Raw genomic sequence first — 25,679 nt, 5'->3', positions numbered from 1 at the left:
AGCAACGCCAGGAAGACCCGTGTACACCGATAAAACACGCGACCCGAGTCTGTGTTCTTGTAATCGGCCGCGAGAGCCCCGATCTGGACCAATTTAACGCGCACACGCGCACCACCGTGTTCACATATACTGCTCATTACACGTACACATTGGCCGAAGCACGACAGAAACGCGTAACCATACAGCGATATTCCAGTAGCAATCTCGAAATCGTAAAAAGTTAGCAAATTCGTCGAATATCGTACGACACGCGAATTATATCGGAGAAATAAAGAAATTGGTATTAGAATTGGATAAAGGTACGAAAGGAGAATCGAGGATAGAGAGGTAAATAAAAGCAAAGCGAGCGAACAATCATACGGATCGCGTAGGTGATATTTTTGAGGGATCTGTACGTAGAAAGGATGAGCGGCCGTCGGACGACGTCGCTTTCAGCTAGCGCCACTCCGTCTAGCCCGACGTCTACGCTCTGTCAACTTTGTTTTATATTTAATCCGGGCCGCTTTAGCAAACAGTAAACAAACACTGTATCGCATAAGCGCCGCTCGAATTAGCCTCGATACCATTTCAAACGGCCGACTCGCATTTATGAAGATGACCGGGGATGCTGGCCCACCCGAGAGAATTTCACGTACTTACTTGCATATATACGTAGAAAGCCAGTGAACGGAACGTGAACGGCGCGGGTGGGGGAAGAAGAGCGCCGAAAGCGCCACGGGCCACGGTGCGGTAGTGGTGGTGTAGTGGTGGTGGTGGAGAGCGACGGTAGAATAGCGAGACGGAGTAGCGGTGGTAGGGGTAAGATAGTAGTGGGGCGAGCCGCCAGAGGGAACTGGTGGGGACACGGCTGACGTCACGGAACGCCGTGGTACCGCCTACCCGCATGCAATGGGCGGGAGTCTGCCGACGATTTACGACCGTCGATCACGGCGACATCTAGTGACGGCGCCACGAACTCAACCTGCCTCACCGGTGGCCATTACGATCCCACGATTGGCTGAGTACACGGTACAACGCGAATCAGGCGACGGTTTAAATATGGATTTTTTTCTTGGCCACGAAATCGCGGCGACCGTGTCGTATAAATCAGGATTGATTTTCAAAGGGAATCATGGGAGGTCGAGCCGCAGCCGCGATGTCCCTTTTAGCTCCGCATTTGTTTCCGGCGGTAAATCTATATTTGGCTAATCGAACCGACGCTACTGCACACCGCGCCGTTTCCGCTGCTTTTTCGGAAGCCGCGACCAAAAGATCGCCGTTTCGACTTTTCACGCTTTCTGCCTTCCGTTAGTCAACAAACTTTTTCAACGTTACGTCGGTAAATATTAAGTTATTATTTATCTGTTTCTTAGTTTGTTCTATCCGAATTGGAATGTTAATTACGTTCTAGAGAGTTACGACAGTTCACTGACCTCACCTTTATCGTTTGGTGTTAGAAAATCACTTTCGATTCGTTTCTAGTTACGATCGATTGTGACAGAATTAAGGTTATGTTTTACTTTTGTTGTCGTGGAACGTATTGGTAATATACAAGAAAGATCTTATATATTTTTTAGATTATTCTGGTATTTGGCAAATTTTTGTTAAAGAGTAGGTTAACGAAAGGAGTTTAATAGAGACAGAAACATTAGGAACTGCGGTTACGAATGTTTTCAATGTGAATCGCTTAAGCTATTATTATCTTTACGAAAATTTGCAAATGATAGTTAAATAAATGGTTTGATAACGTTAATTTGCACTTGCAGTTGAATGCCCGAGATTATTCTTTATGTGTAATCCCGAGGAACGTGTAATCCCCATGGAATCGGTAACTGAGCCGCTCTTACGGTCGATGCACAAACTAGATCGACGATACTTAAACGGTAAAGCGTCCTAATCCTCGTGAAACGCGCAGAGGCTAATGATCACATGGTAAGGTTCAATATCGATATCGTAAAATATTAAATTAATCTTACAAAGCATAGATAAATGTGTTTTGTCATTAATTTCAAGTAACCAGTAATATATTATCGTTTGTATAGCAGCCTGCAGTGTACATCGCAATAAACTGGATATGGACAAGTAATGCCTTCATTGACAGCTTTTCGCTAAACGTTTCTAGCAGTTCTTTAAGGTATATATACGTATCATAAATCAACGGCAAATTTAAATTGACTACTATAAAACGTTTGCCGTAATAATCGATTCTTTCTTTTAAATGTTTACATAAAATTCGTCCATGTATTTTACGATGATTTGTATGCCTGTTTCCTAATTGCATAAGAAGTTATTATCCCAACGTTTAGAGGCAATACAATGTTAGCAATAAGTGAGAACGCAACGATACAGCGTAACTTGTAAATAGACAATGGCGACAAAAAGGATATTTTAAAAGGAAAATTCCTGACGCAGACATAAGATCGCGAGACATTGGTCGTCGTGGGACAAGCTACACCGCGGACGGTTACGTCGGTTTACGGCTGTTTTAACGAGCGCTGTTGCACGCGACTCAGCACTAAACCAGCCTTACAAAACGCAACCACACTAGTTTAACGTTTTACGGTCGAATTTATTATCTGTTACCTCCTTATATGACGGTACAATAACAATAATTGTCAGTTTTAATTCGATCGTAAATCAACGGAAAAGAATTTGCACCGTTTCACACGGACCACACGACGAGGAATATCGGGCCATCTGTCGTCACTTTACTGAAATACTTTCTGCTCGCGAAACTTTCGCTGCTGCTTGACCGTGTCAGCCATTGTTTGGTGTTAACGCCAAGTGATCGTAGATGGTGCTAGTAGCGTTCAAAATGCCGTTCACTGGTATTACCCGCATTTTACGATTCATCTTATACCTCTGTTACTGCATTTTATGTTATTTCTTGCTCTTACTTTTGTTCCGATTGTTGTCATCCCGTAAAGATACGATTACGTTTCTCGGGATGGATAAGACAATTGTATTGATATTTCTTCTAATCATTTGTTTCTCAATATCGCAAAAATTTATTTACTTAATAGACGTTTGAAAGAGATTCGTGGATTTCGAAATTCTTTATCTTAGAAAATGGGAATTAATCTTGGTACGTAGGTTTATTATTAAATATTTCTTTTTATTGATAATGTTATAATTTTATAAATACGTATGTACGTACTTCGTTGTATATGTTCTCGCATTCGTAATTTGCTTCCCTCCGTTTATCTTTCAAAAATGGTTAGCGTTACTATCCGTCGATTAGATTCTTAATGTATCACGTCTAGTTTGAGATTTCCTTTGTGAGGTGGCGCCACAGTATGCTGCGGTACATAGTGATTTTTTAATTTCCACTGTTTAGAATTCTAGTAACACTACGGTCTAATCGATGTGCAATAAAATTTCCAATTCCGACATAAAAAACTAATAGTTTCCTTCGTATCGTTTAAAAATCAATTTCTCAATAACACGTAGTCCCAACAATTTTATCTTATTCGTTCGTTATATCATCTTCTAACTTATTCGTCATACTGGGTTGGTAACTAACTGATAGCGGATTTTGTCAATACCACTTAATGACAAAATCCCCAATCACTTAGTTGCCAACACAATATCTGTGCTTATTGCACGTAGTAAATACCACTTATACGTAATAGAAAACTAATTTATCGTCTATCGCATAGCTAGATCCATCGATCGAGCAACGATCATCGAATGAAAATATAGTGTGTGCCAAAATAGAGAACAGTAAAAGTAGAAGACCGTAAGCGTGACAGACGTCGGAAGGCGCGAAAAGTTAATCCAGTTCAATGGGCTCTTTTGATTTTTACGAGCGGAGAAGTAAGTGGGGTCTCGTGCCGTTTTCATCAACACAAAATCAACGATGTTTCTATGGGTAGCGGCACTGAAAAGACGAAACGAGTCAAACGTATCTGGCAATGTCATCAGTTACATTTATGAGGCCGTCAAGGATAAAGTGAGCACCTTGAGGTTGCATCATCGTCACTTTAAATCCCGTTTACCCGCTCGTAAAAGTCTTTGACGACTTTGCCGGAGAGCTGCCGGTACAGCACGGCCAACTTGCCTGCCATAAACTCAGAAAAGGAACTTCCCCTGTTTCCCACTTCTGCTCATCGGTGTTTGTCTGGATACCTAGGCGAAAAAGGGCTAAACGTTTACTTATCCGCTTGCCGATAATCGTCCCTCTTTAATGAAGTAACAACGCGAATGCTGAAAACTGATAAACTGTTTGTGGTTATAGCACACTATAGTTTACTATGTTTCCTATTATGACGTCTTCTACTGCGATGCTTTAGATGGCTTAACCTGCGGTTACGTACGTTCGATTGGAGTTAGGTTAGGTCGATTATCTCTTTAAGAAATTTAAATTTTTTTTTAAATTTAAATTCAAATTTAAATTTAAATTTAAATTTAAATTTAAATTTAAATTTAAATTTAAATTTAAAATTTTCTTTTATTTGAAATTGAAATTAATTTTGGCAATTAAATTTTTCTAGTATATCTATTTGTTACTTTGTTTCCTATTTATTATTCAAATAATTTAAAGGAAACGATAACGCGAAAAATAATTCTATCGCGAAATACTTTTTAACCCTTCGCACTGCGAATTTTATTTCAATTTCGTTGACGTTTTCAAGTGTTTTATTTGACATTTACTTTAACTAAAAAAATAAGACAATTTAAATAGGCAAGGGGGGAAACAAATTCACTTGAATACCAGTTTTATTCACGCTATTGTTATATTTTCTAATTTCTGAGTGTATTATTATTTAATTTGTAGCTTACAATTTGCCCAGCTGGACATTTGGTCAATTTTTCACGTGGATAGCTACCTCCAGCGGGATACCATCTTCGAGTTTGACTATTTTATTTGTTTAGCGAGGTCAGTGGGGTGTTTTCTAACTTTTAAGCGTATGATATATCTTGAAACAATTTTCAGGATGCAATTCTGCTTTTCTTTCGCTCGTTTCTCAAAAAAAGCTGCGACTGGAAGAACGTCGAGTGGGACTCGACCTGAGGTAAAACCTGATGTCGACTCGCACTCGACATAGCAGTGCAAAGGGTTAAGACAACGTTATTCCTTCTTTTATTTGGAACATAAATTAAATGTTGGTTATTACATTTTCGTACTACGCTGATTATTATTCACTTGAGAAGTTAGATAACGTAGGATGATTATTCGCAAGAGGAAATTCTGCTATCACAGTTTTCAAGAAACATTTTTATTTTTCACCCAACAAACCTACCGGTAAAATCACAATTAACAATTGCTGGATGTTATTTAAAGCTACACTGCCATTCTTCTGCAAGCATTTAATAATTGAAACGTTTAAATAATTTAATTTAATAGAGTAGACAACGTAGGATGATCATTTGCAAGAGGAGATTCTGCTATCACAGTTTTCAAGAAACATTTCTATTTTTCACCCAACATCACAATTAACAATTGCTGGATGTTATTTAAAGCTACACTGCCATTCTTCTGGAGACATTTAATAAGTGAAACGTTTAATTAATTTAATTTAATAGAGTAGACAAAGTAGGATGATCATTTGCAAGAGGAGATTCTGCTATCACAGTTTTCAAGAAACATTTCTATTTTTCACCCAACATCACAATTAACAATTGCTGGATGTTATTTAAAGCTACACTGCCATTCTTCTGCAAGCATTTAATAATTGAAACGTTTAATTAATTTAATTTAATAGAATAGACAACGTAGGATGATCATTTGCAAGAGGAGATTCTGCTATCACAGTTTTCAAGAAACATTTCTATTTTTCACCCAACATCACAATTAACAATTGCTGGATGTTATTTAAAGCTACACTGCCATTCTTCTGCAAGCATTTAATAATTGAAACGTTTAATTAATTTAATTTAATAGAGTAGACAAAGTAGGATGATCAGTTGCAAGAGGAGATTCTGCTATCACAGTTTTCAAGAAACATTTCTATTTTTCATCCAACATCACAATTAACAATTGCTGGATGTTATTTAAAGCTACACTGCCATTCCTCTGGAGACATTTAATAATTGAAACGTTTAAATAATTTAATTTAATAGAGTAGACAAAGTAGGATGATCATTTGCAAGAGGAGATTCTGCTATCACAGTTTTCAAGAAACATTTCTATTTTTCACCCAACAAAATTAGCAATAGTTTGCGATTATTAAACAGCAATTTAAGCTGTCGTTTATACGTAAATAGTTCTCCTAGAAAGCAAAAGTTCCTTCAACAATGAGTACACGATCGTGCGCTTTACAACCTCGACTAATGCCATTCGACTATCTACGGTAACACGCTGTTCGTTACGGGCTCAGCAAACTCGTTCATGAATTGGAAATGTTCTACAGTGGTAGCGAAAGAAGTCATAAAACGAATAAAACCGCTGTGTATCGGAATATCATCGTATCAGCACCGCAGCCACACGTATGCTGCCCGCTACACACAGTATAAGTCAACAAAAACATTTTCTACGTTTATATTTGATCGTTCGGCTGCTGGCCAAACCTTTTGTTATTGCCTTTTCCATCGTTATCTTTTTCGGAAAAAAAGGAACCGGCGACAAAACAAATTTTGTAACCTGACTACGTAGATACAATTTTTATTTCGCAAAACGGACCTTCGAACGTTACTCTCCGTACATTTTCCTGTATAAAAATTACACCCGAAAGAGAACAACTTTTACATTTACTTTAAAACGATCGTTCCGAGATAATTTGACTAATTTTAAAATTACGATTATTTTTCACAGTACAAATATCGCCTTGGTAACCAAGTGACCGCGGATTCGTCTAATTTGTCCAACGACAAAATCCTCGATCACTTAATTGCCAATAGTAGATCATGGAATCTGCTTTAAAAAATGACTCGAGTAGATTTCTAACTCGCGATACGAGAGACGCTTGAATGCAGAAGATTAATACGTTTCCCCGGTGTTAGATCTCATTGTTACATTTCGTTTTACGATCTCTTTCCTACCAAAACACTTTCCTACCAAACAAACGAATACGTTCAACAATACATCGCGACGTTGCTCGTTGGCGCTATAAAATGATATTTGACAAAAGGCGACTATAACGTTGCTCGATCGACGTGACAGCTTGATTCGCATTGAGCCACGTTTAGATCAACCGTATTACGAGCTGTTTATTAGGCACGGTAGAAACGTATCCATAGTAATAGTCGGATCGATTGTCGGAACTTTCCCACAGGAGATAGCCGTGAAGTAGGGAAACTGTGACCTGACAGGGCTCTCACCCTTCGCCAAACGAGTCCACCGCGTATCAGCTTTCTCCGCGCCGCTATATTCGCAACACCATATACGTGGCCATAGTAAATCTTGGATCTGACGTTTCGTAGATGACACGCTCACGGTTTTCTTTTCGCCCCTTAAGAAGAGCGAAGAGCGGAGGTCCGTGAAACGTTGCGTGGCGCGTTATTAAGGTCAGCCACCTGCCGCTCGATGGAGCTCGCTTCAGGGATGAACACTATTATACCCCTCTGTGCTATAGGTATACGTAACGGTGAACGTAAAGCAAAGGAAGAAAAGAAAAAAAAAAAAAAAGAAAAGAAAAAAGGGGAAAGAAAGGGAGGAAAAAAATTGGAAGAAAGGAAAGAGGAGAAAGACGAAGAGTAAGTGGAAGAGGGATGCAGCGACGGTGTGGGGTGAACAAAGAAAATAAGAGATGCGAAACGACGACGACGCCGCGGCGGAGATGGTACAGGAAGAGGCGAAGATGAAGCGAGACGGAACGACGACGAGGAAGAGGAGAAGAAAGGCGGCCGGCCTCGGGACCGACGGAGATGCGAGAGTCCCGGGACTCCTGCAGCCAGAGAAGAGAATAAAGGAAAAGCGAGAAAAATGTGTCTAACGTGGCAGAGGCAATTCTTCAGCCAGAGTTGCCGCCTTAATGCTCGTTGGAGAAAGGCGATTGGTTCTCGAGAAGAGCCCGTGGGAAAGATGGCCGCCATTTCCCTCCAACCACCCGTGCAAGTGTCCCCCCTCCTCCACCTACTCATCTGCTCTCTGTTCCTCTTCCGTTGTCCGTGGCGGTGACCTACGGAAAGAAACCCCGTTCGTGGAATAAAGGGGGAGAAACACGCTCCAAGACTCTTATTCTTATTAACTGTTTAATCTTTCCACGTGACGTACGGCAGGCATTAAGCGGCGCGCGGATCTTGTTTATATTTCGTTGGAGCGCCACGAGGATGCCGCATCTTCGTTACACTGAATCCAAGCAAAAGGTGTAGTCCCGGTCCGACGCCCCCCCGGTGTCCTCGCCCCCTGCGACTTTTTACTCGCCGGCCCTGGATAGTTACGGTTGTAATAAAACTCTCGGGGAATTTCTAAGAACCAGTTACTTATGGTTAAGGAAAAAAGAGAAATCAAAGGTATAGGGATAAAAGATTGTTATACTTTAATTTTGATAGTCGAACGAATTACTTGCTTTGCATCGGAATCCTATTAAAAGACATTTTTATTGCGCGCCTTTGAGTGGGAAAATCTTTCAGGATAAACGTACAAAGGATTACTCTGGAGGTATTTTTGAGCTACCTCGAGATACTTCTGGTCAAAGAATAGGAACAAAATAGTTGGATTAGTTCGATTTAAACAAATTGTAGGTGTGTTTAGTAAAATATTATAAGAAGCTTTTATTGCACACGTTTGAGCGGGAAAATCTTTCTGAATAAACGTACAAACGATTACTGTGGAGGTATTTTTGAGCTACCTCGAGATACTTCTGGTCAAAGAATAGAAACAAAATAGTTGGATTAGTTCGATTCGAACAGACTGTAGGTGTGTTTAGTAAAATATTAAAAGACATTTTTATTGCACACGTTTGGCTGGAAAACTCTTTCAGTAGAAATAATTACCGTGGAGGTATTTTTGAGCTACCTTTAGATACTTCTGGTCAAAGAATAGAAACAAAATAGTTGGATTAGTTCGATTCGAACAGACTGTAGGTGTGTTTAGTAAAATATTAAAAGAAATTTTTATTGCACATGTTTGAATGGGAAAATCTTTCAGGATAAACGTAGAAATAATTACCGTGGAGGTAGCATTTTTTGAGCTACCTTTAGATACTTCTGGTCAAAGAATAGAAACAAGATAGTTGGATTAGTTCGATTCGAACAAATTGTAGGTGTGTTTAGTAAAATATTAAAAGAAATTTTTATTGCACACGTTTAGCTGGAAAACTCTTTCAGTAGAAATAATTACCGTGGAGGTATTTTTGAGCTACCTTTAGATACTTCTGGTCAAAGAATAGAAACAAGATAGTTGGATTAGTTCGATTCGAACAAATTGTAGGTGTGTTTAGTAAAATATTAAAAGAAATTTTTATTGCACACCTTTGAGTGGGAAAATCTTTCAGGATAAACGTAGAAATAATTACCGTGGAGGTAGCATTTTTTGAGCTACCTTTAGATACTTCTGGTCAAAGAATAGAAACAAAATAGTTGAATTAGTTCGATTCGAACAGATTGTAGGCGTGTTTAGTAAAATATTAAAAGGAGCTTTTATTGCACATGTTTGAATGGGAAAATCTTTCAGGATAAACGTACAAAGGATTACCGTGGAGGTAGCATTTTTGAGCTACCTTTAGATACTTCTGGTCAAAGAATAAAAACAAAATAGTTGGATTAGTTCGATTCGAACAAATTGTAGGTATGTTCAGTAAAATATTAAAAGAAATTTTTATTGCACACGTTTGGCTGGAAAACTTTTTCAGTAGAAATAATTACCGTGGAGGTATTTTTGAGCTACCTTTAGATACTTCTGGTCAAAGAATAAAAACAAAATAGTTGGATTAGTTCGATTCGCACAAATTGTATGCATGTTTAGTAAAATATTATAAGAAGCTTTTATTGCACACGTTTGAGCGGGAAAATATTTCTGAATAAACGTACAAACGATTACTGTGGAGGTATTTTTGAGCTATCTCGAGATACTTCTGGTCAAAGAATGGAAACAAAATAGTTGGATTAGTTCGATTAGAACAGATTGTAGGCGTGTTTAGTAAAATATTAAAAGAAATTTTTATTGCACATGTTTGAATGGGAAAATCTTTCAGGATAAACGTAGAAATAATTACCGTGGAGGTAGCATTTTTGAGCTACCTTTAGATACTTTTGGTCAAAGAATAGAAACAAGATAGTTGGATTGGTTCGATTAGAACAGATTATATGCATGTTTAATAAAATATTAAAAGAAAAGGAAATAGATAGGGGAGGGGAAAACTCTTCGAAGATAGATACGTAGAGATCGTAGAGGATGTAAAAGTAAAAGGTTCGATATGGATACGGTTGGATGGTGTCTGGACGGTGGTGGAAAAGAGTGACAAGACTAGGGGAGACGGTAGACGAGGGCGCAGCGAAGATAGCGCTGAGTTACATCTCTCAATTATTTGATAATGCCGGCGACACCGAGCCGAGGGGAGCTCGTTAGAACTTAAAATGAGCTCTGGCCGTAATCTTCTCAATGTTTATAGTTGCTTCGTAAATCTCCGCGAATCTCGGAGCGAGCATCGCCGTAGCAACGTCGGCCAGGAACAATAGATGATACAAAGTTCCCGAAGAGTGGCTCTCTTGGACCTCGTTTAAAATTTTTATGCCGCAGGCCAGGGCTTCGTCTCTCTCCTCTTCTTTCTATGCTCGCTTTGCCTTTCTGTGAAAACTATCCCGCGACTGTCTGACAGAGAGAGAGAGAGAGAGAGAGAGAGAGAGAGAGAGAGAGAGAGAAAGAAAGAGGAAACGGGAAAACGGCGTTCTCTAACTGCATCTTAATTATCCTTCTTTTCTCTCTCGCAACGCCGGATAAACGAAAGCCGGCAACGCGCTCACGAATATATACGGCCGCCATTAGCGGACAAGGGCCGAGAGAATTCGTGTTTATCGCTCTATTAGAGGCTGCAGAGTGCGGTGGGTTTCGCGATAAATCCACTTTGACGCGGATCGGCTCGTTACGATCGCCTCTAACTCAACGCCTTTATACTTTCCTCGCGCGTCCTCGCTATCGGCTCGTAAAATCCAGCGAATCCGCGAACCTACGTCGAGACTTAGGTTTCGCAGCGTAAAAGCACGCGTAAATTATCTCGGTGCCGCGTGTACGTGAAATCGAATCGTCTCGAAGCAGTCGATAGGAACTGGGATCGCGACTAGGATCGAACGAACGGCTCTATCAACGATGGTCGGGATGATCGTCGCCTCGATTCTCAGCGATCGTCGTGCTTCCAGTCGTTCGTAGCTCGTAAATACAGCGGCGATACCCTCCGTCGAGAGAACGAGATCGGCAAGAAAGAATTCGGCTTCTAACGGCGAAACAACGAGCCTGTCGTACAAACCTGTCCGTCCTCCCCGTCGTACGTTCTCTCGCGCGTTCTCTCGCACGACAGGGAAACAGAGACACGGAGCGAGAGCGAGAGAGGAGAGAGAAAGGGGATGTATCAGAAGCTCGGAGAAGAAGAGGGGAGGTTTTAGGTAAGAGATAGGATTAGTTGTTAACCGAGAGAAGGTACGGAGAGGTCAGAGGCTGGGTATATCTAGATTAAGACGCGTTGGAGAAAGAGCAGGCAAGGTAGACAAAGGGGACAGGATGGACAAAGGGTAGAGAGCGGAGAAAGGGAGGTCTCGGTCCCCTTTCGAGGTAAAGTGACGAACGACATCACGGGACCTTGAATGTCTTTTGCTTGTCCATGGGTCTCGATGATCTTGCCGCTGTCGAGAAACGGGGTGGGGGTAGAAAGGAACAGGGACGAGTCAGAGGACAGAAAAGCAAAGGAGAGAAAGAAGGTAGAGTATCGCGTGACGTACGAGCACAGGGACCACCCCTGGTGATCAAATCCCGCATCTTCCACACGGTTTCACACAAAAATCATATTTATCTGCTCGCCTACCTGCGGCCAACGGCGCGTCGCTTTGTTCCACCTTTGCACAGGGGAAACGGACAGGATCTCCTTCTTCTCTTTTAATCTTAGACTAGCGGCCGTTAAGGCCGGACAGAGTAATTGCCTCGCAAGCCCCGAGTTATTGCAACGTAGAAACTCGCTCTCCGTTTAAATCTCCTCGCTCGGCATATGAATGTATAACGATCTCCAGCTACTGATACAAATTGCATCGAGCGACGATGTAACGTGGGAATCCGCGCTTCTTCGAGTCTTCGACGATCCAGGAATCTTCGGTATTTTAACCAGCTTTCCCTCCATCTGCCTACTAACTGCGATTTCTTTCGAACGAACAAACTTGTCTATCGTCGGCGATATGATCGATGGCGGCGTTTTCCAATCGGCCAAGTTTCATTTTCTTGTCGAAAATTATCGTTCCTATCCGGGAACTCGCTTATCGTTTCCGTGGCAATAGACGAAGGAAATTCTGCGCGCGACGTAGCAGCCAGTTACCACGAGGGTAGCAGTTTATCGCACGAAACGAGGAAACGAAGAAAAATAAAGACATCCAGCCTATTACGAGCAACTCCTGAAACAATAATCGATTGTTATTGACACCCTAGCGGGCTGCAGATCGATAGAAAGTGCGGCTGGTACCCCCGACAACCACGAAACGTCGGTTACGTCACCGTTACTCCTTTTTATTTACAAGTTTTCCTCCCTGCTCGGATCTGGTAATGGCGATAGATGTGTTGCGGGCGGAGGAGGGTCGAAATAGACACGGGGGTGCCGCTAGACCGGGGCCGATTCCTGCACGAGGGAAGACCGCCATTCCCATAACTCAAATCCGACTCAATTTCCCGGCAAGAAAGTTTGCTCGCCGTACGAAGCTCCGACGGTGCCACCATCGGTCCTCGATCGGTTTATTAACCCACATCTTTATCGCCGATTATTGCCATAGCCTGACTATTCCTGGTACGCGTGATCGCCACAGAAATCTCCGCGTTCTTGCTCTTAGTTCCAATTTAGTTAGTTTCGATTAGTTTCGGGTTTACAATTTAGCTCTGGTAGAGTAGTTTTTAATAACAGTGGTTCTTTACGTTCCAAATACTGCGGTTTCTTTAGACTTTCGGATTGTTGGAATGTAGTGGTTGAACTTGAGATGCGGAAATGGTGGCGAGATAATATTAAGCGAACCCTTGGAATTTCTTTCCATAGCAACGATGTTGGGAGGACAGCATTCAAATGCATATTGTAAATGAAGTACGACGTTGGATCTTAGCGTTATACAATGGTTAAGTGATCAAGAAAAAAAATAAAATTGTTGATTACAGTTCCCTGCGATAGTAATTGCTGCGAGTAAATCTTTTACGTCGGAATAATCGTACAACAATGAAATACGACAACACAACGATGATATGATAAATAGCGAGAGGAAATAACATTTAGAAAACATAGATGCGTAACTGCTCGACTGTGCCGTATTGAGAAATACAATTTTGTTGAGGTAATTTCATACGGTTAAATGTGGAAAATAATCTAGAAAATATCCTCGCCATTGAACGAGAAAGAAGCGGATCTTTCAATTCTCTGCGACGTAAAATTATTCGAAGCGGGGTTCGAATTGAAATTCACCGATGGGTCACGAGATTCTCCACCCTTCGTGAAAAATCAAATCCGAAGGAATTCCAGAATGTTGACTTGGAACAGGGCATATTGCGCGGCAATTAGCGGCGAGGGGAAATGAGAAATGCTAGCAATGCTCGTGGCGCATTAAGAGGGCTGTACGGAACGGCGTTCTAATGAATTAAGGGAAATCAGAAATTGCTTTAAATAGCACCGTAAAAATAAAGTTTATTTAAAGAAGGGGAGGACGTCGAGGGGCGGAGAAATCGGCGAGGGAAGAGGGTGTGGTGAAAAGAAAAAGATAGAAGGAACGGCTGGAAGCTGTTCTAGTCAGAAGGGGTGCTAAGTCGGCGGCGGAACATGTAGCACGGAAATTGCCGAGAAACGCGTATTAAAATTGCTGGATTTAGTAGGAAGATAAGCCGCGACGGAGGAGAAGAACTCTCCTTTGCTCGTGCACCGTCGCATTACCGTTGCCTCTTCGTCGTCGTTGTCCAAAGCTTGGAGAGGTTGAACCGCCTTGTCATCCTCCGCCGTCGCACACGATGACACTGGCGACTCTTCGTGGTTTCGACCTTTCGACACGCGCACCCTTCCGTTTGTCGTTTCCTCTTTCTTCCATCTCTTCGTTCGAAGGCTCGGTTTCCTATTTCTACGATCGAAGACAGCGGAAATATGACGAGTCGATGTTCGTCGATTTTCTCATCTCTGTATCGTTAGACGTCTGAAAAGAAGAATTTCGTGTGCATTAACCTGATAGATTTTAAGACGCAAGCATTTTGAAAACAGAGAACGAGTACGTGATGTTTTGTAAGAAACGAATGACGTTAGTTTAATTGTATTATTTTAATCTAGCATGCGTAACTAACGTCGTTGATATGTTTCAGTGTTTTAGAAGATAGAAAACGTTTAGAAAAATGGTAGATTCTTCGCGTGAATTCGATTGCCGTCACGCTTTTTACGTTTTTCTCCTGTAAATGCCAGGAAATCTGACTTATCGTGTTTTTTATCTGTAGCCTTGAATAATTGCCTCGATACCTATAGTTCCCAGTGTAATCTGAGACATATACATGGAAAACCTAGAAAATAGCGCTTAATATTATTTTCAAACACAGAAAATAGTGGCGATATCGTTCTAAAACGTAAATGATATCGTCCACGTTATTCCGCAACACCGAAGTAAGGAAGGAAACGCTAGTGAAAATGAACCCATTTCCCCACGAGTCCTTTACCCTTTATTATACAAGATGTCAGTCAATTATTTTCTATATAACGGTGTTAGAAACACTTCTCATGGATAAAGACGGTGAACAAAGCCCATGGGACGAACTACTCAAGGTTTCACATACATTGTCTTTGCGTGAACCTGCGATAAAAATAGACGCGTAGCTTGCTAGACAAATTCAAGTATCTGTCGCTTGTGTAACTATTATTTCTGTAGCGCCAGTCTATTTCGTTGGAAATGCTCGTAGTTCGTAGACGGTGCTTGGTAGATCGATAGTTCGAGGAGCATTAAAGCTGTGCTCTTCACCGGCCCCTGCCGCATATGTAACACCGCAAGCTGTTGTGCCAGCGAGGTAAACGTTTCTAGAGCCCTTCATCGGAATTCTGCTATTTGCTCGTCGAACGAAAGTTACAGCTTGGCTTATGGTTTTCTAATTACCTTCCAAGTGCATAAATACACCGCTAAAAGGCTGCGATAACTGCGTCAATAGGCAAGAAATCCCGATACTCGTCTGTTCCGTCCTATTATTCCTTGTGAAACATCGAAGCGATCGAGAAGTACTTCGGCTACCGATTCGTCGAACGACCCAGTCGATCTCTGAAAAAGGTAATAAACGAAGATTAAAAAGAAAACAGGTGGTCCGAAATTCGGCGTCGAAAATGACGAAAACTGGTTGGCCGGACTCGCTGGCTTTCTTTTGGCCGATTCAGGCTACACGTATCTTCCTCGGTCGTTATATTGTTTTCCCGTCTTCGAATCAACAAGGAGACGGTCGGTGCGGTGCTGTGTAGCTATATGTACGTCGTATAGCCTCATCGGAGGCAATAATCCAGCGGGGGAATCCCCCTTACACCGCCGTGCCCACTCAAACGGTCGTAGACCGCGCTTTTATGTGGTCGTAAAAGCGCAGTAACAATTAATAAGTATCTCGTAAAAGCGATTGTCGTTGACACCTTTTTGAATGACAGGGGCGGGAAAGAAGAAGCGAGGAGCAAACAGAGAATGAGTGTATGTGAAAGAGAAAGTAAGTAAGAGAGAGAGAAAAGCGACTACCGAAAGATCGAAAAAGAGAAGAAGAGCAAAGACTCTGTCGACGAGACTCTCTCTTCTCTTGTGTGTACAGGTGGACGGCGTAAAATAGGTGGCTTCGTGATTGGCTATAAATTTCACTTACGTTGAAGTGGTTGCTTTTAATCAGGCAGTTATGCGCACTGCCGTACCAGCTACCTATCGGACATCTGACGTTTTAATGTCCCGTGTCTCATAGCCAGCTTGCCGACGCTGAGGCGTTCCACGATCTGCGAAACCACGCGGCCGAATAAACGCGTTTTACGATTTCGTCTGTCGCCTCCTCCGGTCAACCGAGACCGAGCGTGCGGCTCTCTGTCCATCCCCGCTTTGATTTCGGTCGATGATAGGCTTGGTCCGTGGTATAATACAACTGGAGTCGTACGGATCTTCCTCCGGTCGGATTTTTAGGTGAAGTCATCCACGCTTGTCGAGAAGGTCGTTCGTGTGGATCGTTATCGAGCGATTCGATCGAGCCTTTTCGTGGCTGATTTATCGCGCCTCGCAATTCCTCCGCCTCTAAATGATTGTAAACTCTGTTTCCAAGCCGTGGACGTCGCTACTTGTAATATACGACGCTGTTACACCCACGGTAAATTTTTTTCTAAATTGGATGCGCTGTTCTAGGAAATTTTTTATGGGAAAGCAGGATGGTGAATTATTGGCGGGTCGATTCAGATAGATTTTAAATACGTCGTGACACGACGAACGGCTAATTTCGTTCCGTTAATCTCGCACGGCGTCTATGAACGTTCGACCATTTCCTCGGCAAACGGATTTAACGGAAGACAGAGCGCGGTTAAATGTACGCGACGCGCAACAAATACAATTCTCGGCGGTGGCGGCGGCGGCGGCGGCGGGCGTTGCGGCATTTCGCACGGCTTGCGAAAGAGCGCGAGAGAGCGGACTAGATAATAACGCGCGAACCGGATATAGGGAAACGGTAGCCGCAAAGCCACGGTCAGGTTCGCGTCGTTGCCTTAATTAAGTTACACGCCGCTCGCATTGTTCCGAGCGTATAAACGTCACTGTAAAAGAGGGGAGAATGATATTAATTAGTTTCAATACCCGGTTCCTCCCGTTGGAAACAACGCCGCGAGTTTCACTCGTATTTTTCGCCAGATATACTCTGCCACTCGATTCTCGTTTCTTGTTTCCGATGCCGGGAACGAAAGAAGAGGAGAAGACGAGATAAAATAAAAGCGTCTTCGAGCCGTGCCGAAAGGCGGCGTCTAACCGAGGTTACGCCACCCCCGGATCGATTTTTCGAATATTTTTAACGACACAGGCTGCGGCTGGCAAACTAAGCCGGCCTCGTAAACATAATTTTTAATTATTGTTAACGCCTTTCAATACGCTGCGTGGAAATCGCGTAAAATATTAGCAGGGAACCGACTGCTGGAAATTTCGAAATATTTACAAAGATAAGAACCGCGAATGGCGCGCAATTATGGACAATCGATTAACGGAACATTAACGAGCCAAATGATTTTCGTTGATTCTCGTTTTTATGCCGGAATAACGAACACTCGGCCCACCCGCGTGCGCACCCTCTGCGGTATTACGCTTTATCGTTTTCATCCCTGCGATTTCGTCGGCTCGAGTAGCACGCTCCATCGTTGTCTCTTTTATTGCTAGGAATTACATATTTATAAGACTTTCGCAACATATACTTTTGAATTCCGTCCTTGGTTTAGCAATACTGTATAAATGAAATAGAAATTCTGTTAAAAAAGGAGAATATAATTATTAGACATGGTTATATACTTTAAGGGCGTTCAACGAAACTTTTTAATGTCCGTTCGTTCCTGTGCATGCATATCGGAACACTTGCAGAGACTGGGATAAGCCTCGAACAATGTCAGGAAGTTGTTAAAACCTTTGAGAAATATCATTTCGTTCACATTAATTGAATTAAATTAAAAGAGGCGAATATTTCATATTACGAGGTACGGCATATCGTTTCTGCAGCTTCTTACGTCGCTTATTTCTCTGTAGGAACGCACGATTTTCACCGATCGATCGTTTTCTTGACGATTAGAAGCAATGGTCGCTTCTTGTACAGAACCGCGTCTAGAAACGAATGTTTCATATTACGAGATACAACGTATGATTTTTACAGCTTCTTACGTCGCTTATTTCTCTGTAGGAACGCACGATTTTCACCGATCGATCGTTTTCTTGGCAATTAAAAGCCATAGCCGGTTCTTGTATAGAAGATCGATTTAATGTCAATTTTCGTTATCGAACGATCCCAAAAGAAATGCGATAAATCCGCGGCAGAAACTACTGCGCCGTGTCCGAGTTCCTAAGGAGCAATTAGATCAATTCCCGGCAATTAATTAGCCGGCAACGATTCTCGATCGACTTAAGAGGCGTTCAACGTCGACGTTTGCTAAGCATAAACGAGGTGCGTATAGAAACCGGAGGGACGAGGAACGTACGGGTGGCCCTAAGCCAGCTTTCTCCTCTGGTCGAAGGCTACGCAGAGGGGTTGAAAAGACGCGGAGGCGAAGAGGAGAGGGCGGAGGGCAGAGCAATAGCCTTTACGACTCACCCATAGTATCAAACGATCTATCCAACCATTAAGATAGTCTCGAAACGATTCGGTAACCTTTGGGTCCGTGGAAAGCGATACGCTATCAAGTCGGTAGCCCGGTCGCGGCATTTCGTGAACGTATAGGAAAACCGCCCTTTTGCCTCTTGTCGTCCGTCCTTTCACCCAGCGCCATTTTGTCTTCTTCGTTGCATGCCAGCACGCCGATAGCATTACTTACTGCCACTCACCACGATAGACTCACCTCTATCTCGCTCGCAATTCGATCGTATCGTGTGATTCTCGGTTCCCAACTCCTTCCGATTCCTCCGATTCCTTTCCAATTCGTCAACGCCATCACGAGCCATTTATCGACGCCCTTTCTTCATTTCCTTCCCCGTGGTAATTGCCTGTCGATATCCTGTAAACGACATGGCCAAGATCCTCCAGGAATTTTCAAACGGACGAACGAGGCACGATTTTTCCGTTCCGTTTGAGATTGAGGGGAATCCTAGCGTATTCGGAGTCGGTGGAAGTTGGTGTTTATAGAATACGTTAGATAACGAAAATTACAATTAAACACCTTGGGTGACTCTGGCCACCCATTCGCAAAGATTTCGTTTCCTCGGCAAACGTTGATCAGGGGAATCAATGTGGCCGCTATCAGATCGAGACTAATACTACAACAGATAATGGTGCTTCCGTGTGCCCAACTGCTGCCTCTTCGCCCCATTACTACACCGACACGGTACCCGTGTCTGAACGAAGGAAATAGACGTTTACCACTCATCGCCCTTCCGAGCACCCTATTTTACAAACCTTTTCGAAAATACTTCCAGCAGAATGATATTGAGGTCGGAACGATCTCTCAAAGCTTGCAACTCCATCCATTCCTTAATAACCTACGATAACGAAGACCTTAGGAACCTCGTCGTTCCTCGCCGCAACAAGCTCGCGTAAAGCAAAGAAGAAAAGTAAAAAGAGAGGGACAAATCCATTGGGCGATTCGAGTGGCAGTCTTGATCAAGGGTATTTAACGAAACGCAAGAAAACCGTGCAATTGGAAACTAGAAACGGCCGGTTAAAATATAAAACGCAATAAGGGTGCTGGGAGAAAGAGGGTGGAATAGAAAGAGAAAGAAAGAGGGAAAGAGAGTCGGCGGTAAAAAGACGCCGGTTTAAGTGTGTGGGTGTCATGCATATACATCGAAGGGAATAGAGAGCGTCATGCGCCGGGGGTGGAAGTGGGGACGGGGCTTGCGCGCCAGCATTGCCGGAAGCCCCATGTTTGACGGGGGGTTTTCCCCCGGCATGGGAAAGGGGGGATGGTTGGGTGAGTTTCTAGGATGGTTTCAGTGCAGAGAAGGGGTGGAATGGAATGGAATGGAGTCTACGGTAGTGGCCGTAGGGCGGCAAGGGGGTTGCCGAGGGGCCGAGGGGTCCGGAGATTGATAACGCAATTCCAAGACTGCCATTACCCCCGTCCACCGAACTCGCTCCGGCGCTTCTATCTTTTTTGCTTCTCCACCTCCCTCTTGCTTCGGCCCTCTTCCCTCCTGTCCTCGTGCGCGCTCCTCTTTCAGCCGGAGCCGGGCAACCGGCGAGTTTTAGAAATGTTAACTCCATAAATGCCACGCCGTTCCTTTTTTCTTTTCCGAAAGAAACTGCCAGGGGAGAAAGGTGAAGGGGACCGTGGTCCGACACGCACCGCCTCGCTTATGGCGAATAAAAGGGATTAGGTTACGAGAGAGTCGCGAGTGGCCGCGAGCTAACGCGAAAAACTGGTCCCCTCGATGGTTCAAGATGGAAAATTTCTTGTTCTTACATTTAACGCGAAGTATATGCGAAGGTTTTTATTTGGAGGAATTTATTTCATCCGAAGGATTAACAGTATTTGTCTGTTTCACCGTGGCACGTTGTTCGACAGTGGAAAGTCGATTCTTTCGAATTTGCTTGACCCGAAGGATTAATAGTTTTATTTTGTTCGATCGTGGCCATGGTTGATAATGTTGTTGTATGGAAGGAGGGACGGTTTCGTGGGTTTCGTACGGAAGTTGGAAACGTTGGGAAGCGGGGCGGTCGTTGGAAAAAGCCGGGTTGATCTTAATTCTAAAGACGAAAGGGGAATACCTGCGCAAGAGGTCGAGGAGTCACGGAGATTGATAATCCAATTTCAAGACTCCCATTATCTCCGCCCACTAGCTCGCTCCAGACCTTCCAGATCCTTCGAGTTTCTTTCAGGATTCTCCTTGCTTTTGACTTTTTCCTTCTATAAGAGTTGATGAATTTTATGAATGGTTTCCTCCATTATTCGCCGCGTAGATGGCCCAAGAAATGGAACGTTCGATCGAAGATTCTTCGGGAAATTTCACTGAAACCGTCGTTACGTTAAATGCTTTACAAATACGACTTTAATCGTTGACCTAAATAATTTTCAATTTCAACTTTTTACGACGATTTATCTGCGATATCGACCAAAGGGGATTAAACGTCCAAAGTATATTAAAACGTCCTATCGCTAACTGCAACGCTCGGCAATAATAGCAATAAAAAATAGAAAAAAGAAGAAGAAAGAATTATGCAGCACGCGAAGGTGTGATATTTGCGTTTAAAAATTGTAAACAATTTTCCGACGGGATATCTTTCACGCGGAATGCTATTTTCTCCAGGTTACTGGCTGTTTGCCGTCGGCGGCCACTGTCTGCGTTATCCCCCCGCCCCTCCAGGCCAGTATTTCCTCGGTAGAAAAGCTCGTGTTCTCGCCACGCTTCGGACAAATCCTGCCAGGGAAGTTTTAGCAGGCGATACATTTTTTGTACCGAAAGCAAATCCGTAGACGAGGTTGGAGGTCCACCGGGTCAAAAGAACGATCTTTCCTAAACGTACCGTTACCGCGATAATTGTGCGAGCGAAACTTTCTCGTAGACCTTGTTTATTCGTCTCTCGTTCAGCTTCGCGACTGTCTTTTTGGTTGATTATAAGGACAGGTTTTATTTTTAAAATATTTCTTTTTTATTTATTAAAATTTGCAATCGATTCTCGCATTGAGAATTTTCAGTAATTTTTTCTGGCGTGGCGCAGCGACATGGCTAATTATTTATAGTAGGTTAATACTTGTTGAAGTGGTCAGCACTCTTAAGAAAACTCTACATCTGGTCTTTTTGGTTTTCTCGAGCACCGAAGCCATCGACAGCGCGTAGACAAAAGACCGTGACGAAGACAGACCATAAACGGTAGACAGGCGCGTTGGCTTCGGAGTTTTCAGTTATCGGGTAACACAGCTAGCGCGCGGATCTGCACCAGCTCAAATTGTATTCTTACTTATAATTACACTTCTAACTAAATATATTTCCTGCCTTACAATTTATCCACGAGTTTTCTCTGTCTACACGTCGAATAACCTCAACGATACTTATTACAGATACGTATAATTTATAAGTAAGTATCATAAATAAGTAAAAATGACTTAATTTGGATAACTAATTGAATCTAGCGTTTGGGTCTAGCGGGTAGTGTCTCTTCAGCCTGCGGATCTGATCCGACGTATCAAGTAGTCCAGTAATTAGGGGGCTTCGATGTTTCTTGACTCTTTTGCTACATCTGTCGCTATATTTTGCTATTTTCTCTTTGACTGTGGGTATCCTGAGGTCGCGATGAATTAGTTCGTTGGCGACATACCAGGGTGCATTTATAATACATCTTAGCGTTTTCGATTGGAGGCGTCGAAGTATTTCAATGTTGGAGTTACTTGCTGTTCCCCATATTTGGATTCCGTAGGTCAAGACAGGTTTTATCACGGTCTTATTAGAGGGTAATTTTATTCTGTGTGCTTAGTTTGGAGCGTCGGTCAGTTTGAAAATATATCGCAAAACGAATAGAACTTCGGGGGTTAATTTTATAGGTAACATTATTGGAAATATAAAATACCTATGAAAATATTATAAATAAAAATTACGTACAATTTGTATCTATCTATTCTCAGTCAGAAGAATTGGAAGCAAGCTACGGTTCAAGATACACTTAGAAATATAGTCTGCCTTTATTGAAGCAAATAATAATTCGTTCGGCGAGTGCGACTCGATATTACGAGCGAAAAGATCAAATGTTGATCGATTATGCGAGTTTCGTTGTCTCTTCATACCGCTAACGAAACAATTCTATCGTCGAATGTTAAAATATAGTCGTCAAAGGAGAAATATTTGCATTATTGTCCCACCACGTTCTACGGATTAGGAGAAACGGGGAAAAACGCGATTCGGGAGCAACTCGACAACAAAAATCCGAGAAAATGAATAAGTGGAAAGACGGGGAAGTTTAGCTGGAACGGTGGAGCATTGAGTAGAAAATAGGAAAGTGTTAATCCAACCGAGCAACTTTGCCCCCTGTAGGGAACTTGCACGCTTATGCCGAGAGGATTTCCATCCAATAAATTTGGAGCTTTGTATAAGCTTTCCACGCTTGAGTTTAAATCCCGGCGTCGGTGCGGGCTTACGCTTTGCTGTGTGGAGATACCTATATATCTGTAAAGAGGGAAACCCTCTTTCCCTCTGCTTGCCGCCAGACGATTTCAAAAAGACGTGCGAAAATTATTGAATACTTTGAGAAAGCTCGCGCACGTTACAGTTCCGTGGCCGTTAGTTACCATAAGCCTCTAAAAATATTAAATCGATACTTTGCCCGTGCTTTCTCGCGATTTTTGTCCCACCATTTTTCCACTAAATGTGTCCGGATACCGTTACGAAATTCGAATTACGTGTTCCATATTTCATCAGTTCGGACCAACCCCGTTTCCATTTCCTTGCGATTATACCGCGCTCGTTGATACATTTACGAAGAATCTGACGATGCAAAGACAGTACAGGATGCGCTGAATATACAGGGTGGTTGGTAACTGCCGGTACAAGCGGAAAGGGGGTGAATAAACTTTTTTTTTTTCTAATTTTTCCATCGAGACGTTATAACGAGACGCGATAAAGTGCAGGCGTACCGAGCGAAAATTCAAAGTCGATTTTCTCGAAGACAAAGCCTCGAACGAACAATTTGTATTGTATATTTCCCACTTGTTTTTCCGCCTAGAATCGCCTCCTTTCCGCTTGTACCACCAGTTACCAACCACCCTGTATAAAAATATAGAAAATATCCAAAGTATGGTATCTGTTGTAAGATTTAGGGGATGAAACGAATCTGCAAGTTCTATTCTCTACGCGCAACGTGCTGTAACGATGAAAAGACTAAGAAAACAAAGGAATAAAAGTTTGAACGAAACAAGCAGGATGAGATTTTGGTAGGGTTGCTGCAACGAAATCCAGAGAAGGACACGGAAACGGAGATTTCGGAGTTGTTCGAATGGTCGTTTACATATTCTCAAAACGGCATCCTCTGCTTCGTAAGGGCGCAATAAGGGTTAATATGTATCTGAGGGGACGTTACAAGAGTTGGTTTTATCGTGTCCCTCTTGTCCTTTCTCTTCCTCTTTCTCGCCCGCAGGCTTAAGATTAGAAACTTTTTATATGAACTCACGTGCCTGCTACCCCCGGTGATGGTCACCTTCAACCCCTCGTGCGCTTTAACTAAATTGCCCCGACGTGACAGATGTAAAATGTTTTATTGCAACCGAGTACCCTCTTCTTATTTCACTTCGTTCTCCGGAGGATCTCGAATCTCTCCCGGACAGAGAATTCTCGCATACGGAATGAGATAGCCTCTCTCGCCAAGGAATTATGCGACAGCCGCGTATTATGCGTTACACGATCTTACATCGCCAAGTTCGGTTTATGACCGGCAGATCACGCGAAACCTGAGCGAGCAAGGCGAATAACTCAGCGCAATGCAAAATTACTTTCTTTTCCCAAACATATATATTTAATTATATCGAAGATATCCACGTACTATGGCCGATTTACAATATGTATAGTGAGATTTCCGTGTCCGTGAACATAGGTTACGAAGTTCATCGCTGATAGATGAAGCTGCGGACAGCGATCCAAGTTATACGCGTACTTACATATGGTGGAATTTACTTTGTTAAACATCGAAGAAGATAACTAGTTGTAGGATAAACCGATGAAAATGTACTAATAAAAGACAGACGATAATAATACGATTCGTATAAGAGATTCTAAGTATAGTTAGTTTTATACAATATACTTGCAAGATGAAATAAATTCCTATTGTACCCATGAAAATATAAATTTGCATAAACATCCACAGCCAGAGAGTAACGTGACATCTGTCTAGAAACAACATTGCCTTTCGAGAATCCTTAATCGTTGCCTCAGACTGTCACCGGGTACGTGAAATTTACCGTATCACCGAAGGAAAGTACTTATCCGAGATATCACTTTCTATTCGAAACGCGGAGATTCATTGGATATGAAAGGCATTTCGAACTCTATTCAAACTTGAGGCCATTCGATGGGTAGTTCGTATTAGGACTGCGCGAATATCGTCCCTTACGAAGGTACAGACGCCGAGACGTTGAAGAAAGGTTGCGATCGAAGGCCGTAAGATCAGCGAACGTATGTAAACAAGGGATCGAATATAGTCGGGAAACAGAGCGCGAGTAGCTGCGGCGAATTCCCATGCGGGAGTAAGATATTGGTTTTCATCCGGCTCGTTTCAGTGCTCGTAACGTTTGATAAAAATGCGTGTTACGCGTTCCAGACGAGACCCGGCTCGGACCGAAAGGCCGTCCAGGGAATCGTACGCGAAGAGATCACGAGAATTCGCCCTCTGACTGCTCCCTCTTCAGGTATTTGCGCGTAAGAGGGTGACGGCTCAGGTCTAGCCCTATAAATACCAATACGCGATGATATCGCTTTCATAGGCAGATTTTTAGGACACCGCGCGAAGCAACTGCTCGCCCTTCCTTATATTTAGGTGTTGTTATCGTCAGAGATTATCGCCAAAGATACGGTTTATTCTTCGCTGATATTTCAGAAAACGTTGCGTACTTGTCCGAGAATTCGTGGGTTCTTTTCTTCTTATTTACGAGTACTTTGCAATTTTGAGTAAGTTTCTCTGGCGTGACGCAGTGACATGGTTAATTATTTATAACAAGTTAATACAGTTATTATACACTTATAAGTAAGCGTAATTTACAAATAAGTATGATTTATAAATAATAATAGTAGAAATACGTAGATATTAGTTGTTAGAAATATCTAGCTGAATCTAGCGCTTAGGTCTAAAGAATAGTGTTTCCTTAGCCTGCGGATCTGGTCCGACGTATTAATTAATTTAGTAATTAGGGGGTTTTGTTAACTCTTTTGGTATATCTATTACCATATTTTACCATCTATTACCTCATTTATAATTAGCTAATTTTTAGTTTCTAGAGGTAGAATAAGCAAGGTAGTGC

At 42.5% G+C, this 25,679-nt stretch overlaps 1 long non-coding RNA gene across 21 annotated transcripts; it reads left to right on the top strand.

The window, feature by feature from the left end:
- Window positions 1-1,036: 1,036 nt before the first annotated feature.
- LOC126875552 (uncharacterized) lies at window positions 1,037-25,463 on the top strand. Of its 21 annotated transcripts, none has more exons than XR_007693558.1 (7): window positions 1,037-1,318; window positions 1,746-1,911; window positions 2,022-2,113; window positions 7,194-9,038; window positions 9,210-9,384; window positions 9,564-9,649; window positions 9,992-25,463. It is a non-coding gene; the product is annotated as an uncharacterized LOC126875552 (long non-coding RNA). The 21 variants fall into 21 exon arrangements; XR_007693563.1 differs by having other exon boundaries at window positions 1,039-1,318; window positions 7,194-8,779; window positions 8,947-9,038; window positions 9,564-25,463; XR_007693556.1 differs by lacking the exon at window positions 9,564-9,649 and having other exon boundaries at window positions 1,038-1,318; window positions 9,909-25,463.
- Window positions 25,464-25,679: the final 216 nt, after the last annotated feature.

Source organism: Bombus huntii, chromosome 18 (assembly GCF_024542735.1).
Source record: "Bombus huntii isolate Logan2020A chromosome 18, iyBomHunt1.1, whole genome shotgun sequence".
Taxonomy (NCBI): domain Eukaryota; kingdom Metazoa; phylum Arthropoda; class Insecta; order Hymenoptera; family Apidae; genus Bombus; species Bombus huntii.
Note: the sequence above shows the minus strand (reverse complement) of the source record. Positions and strands in the feature narration are given on the sequence as shown.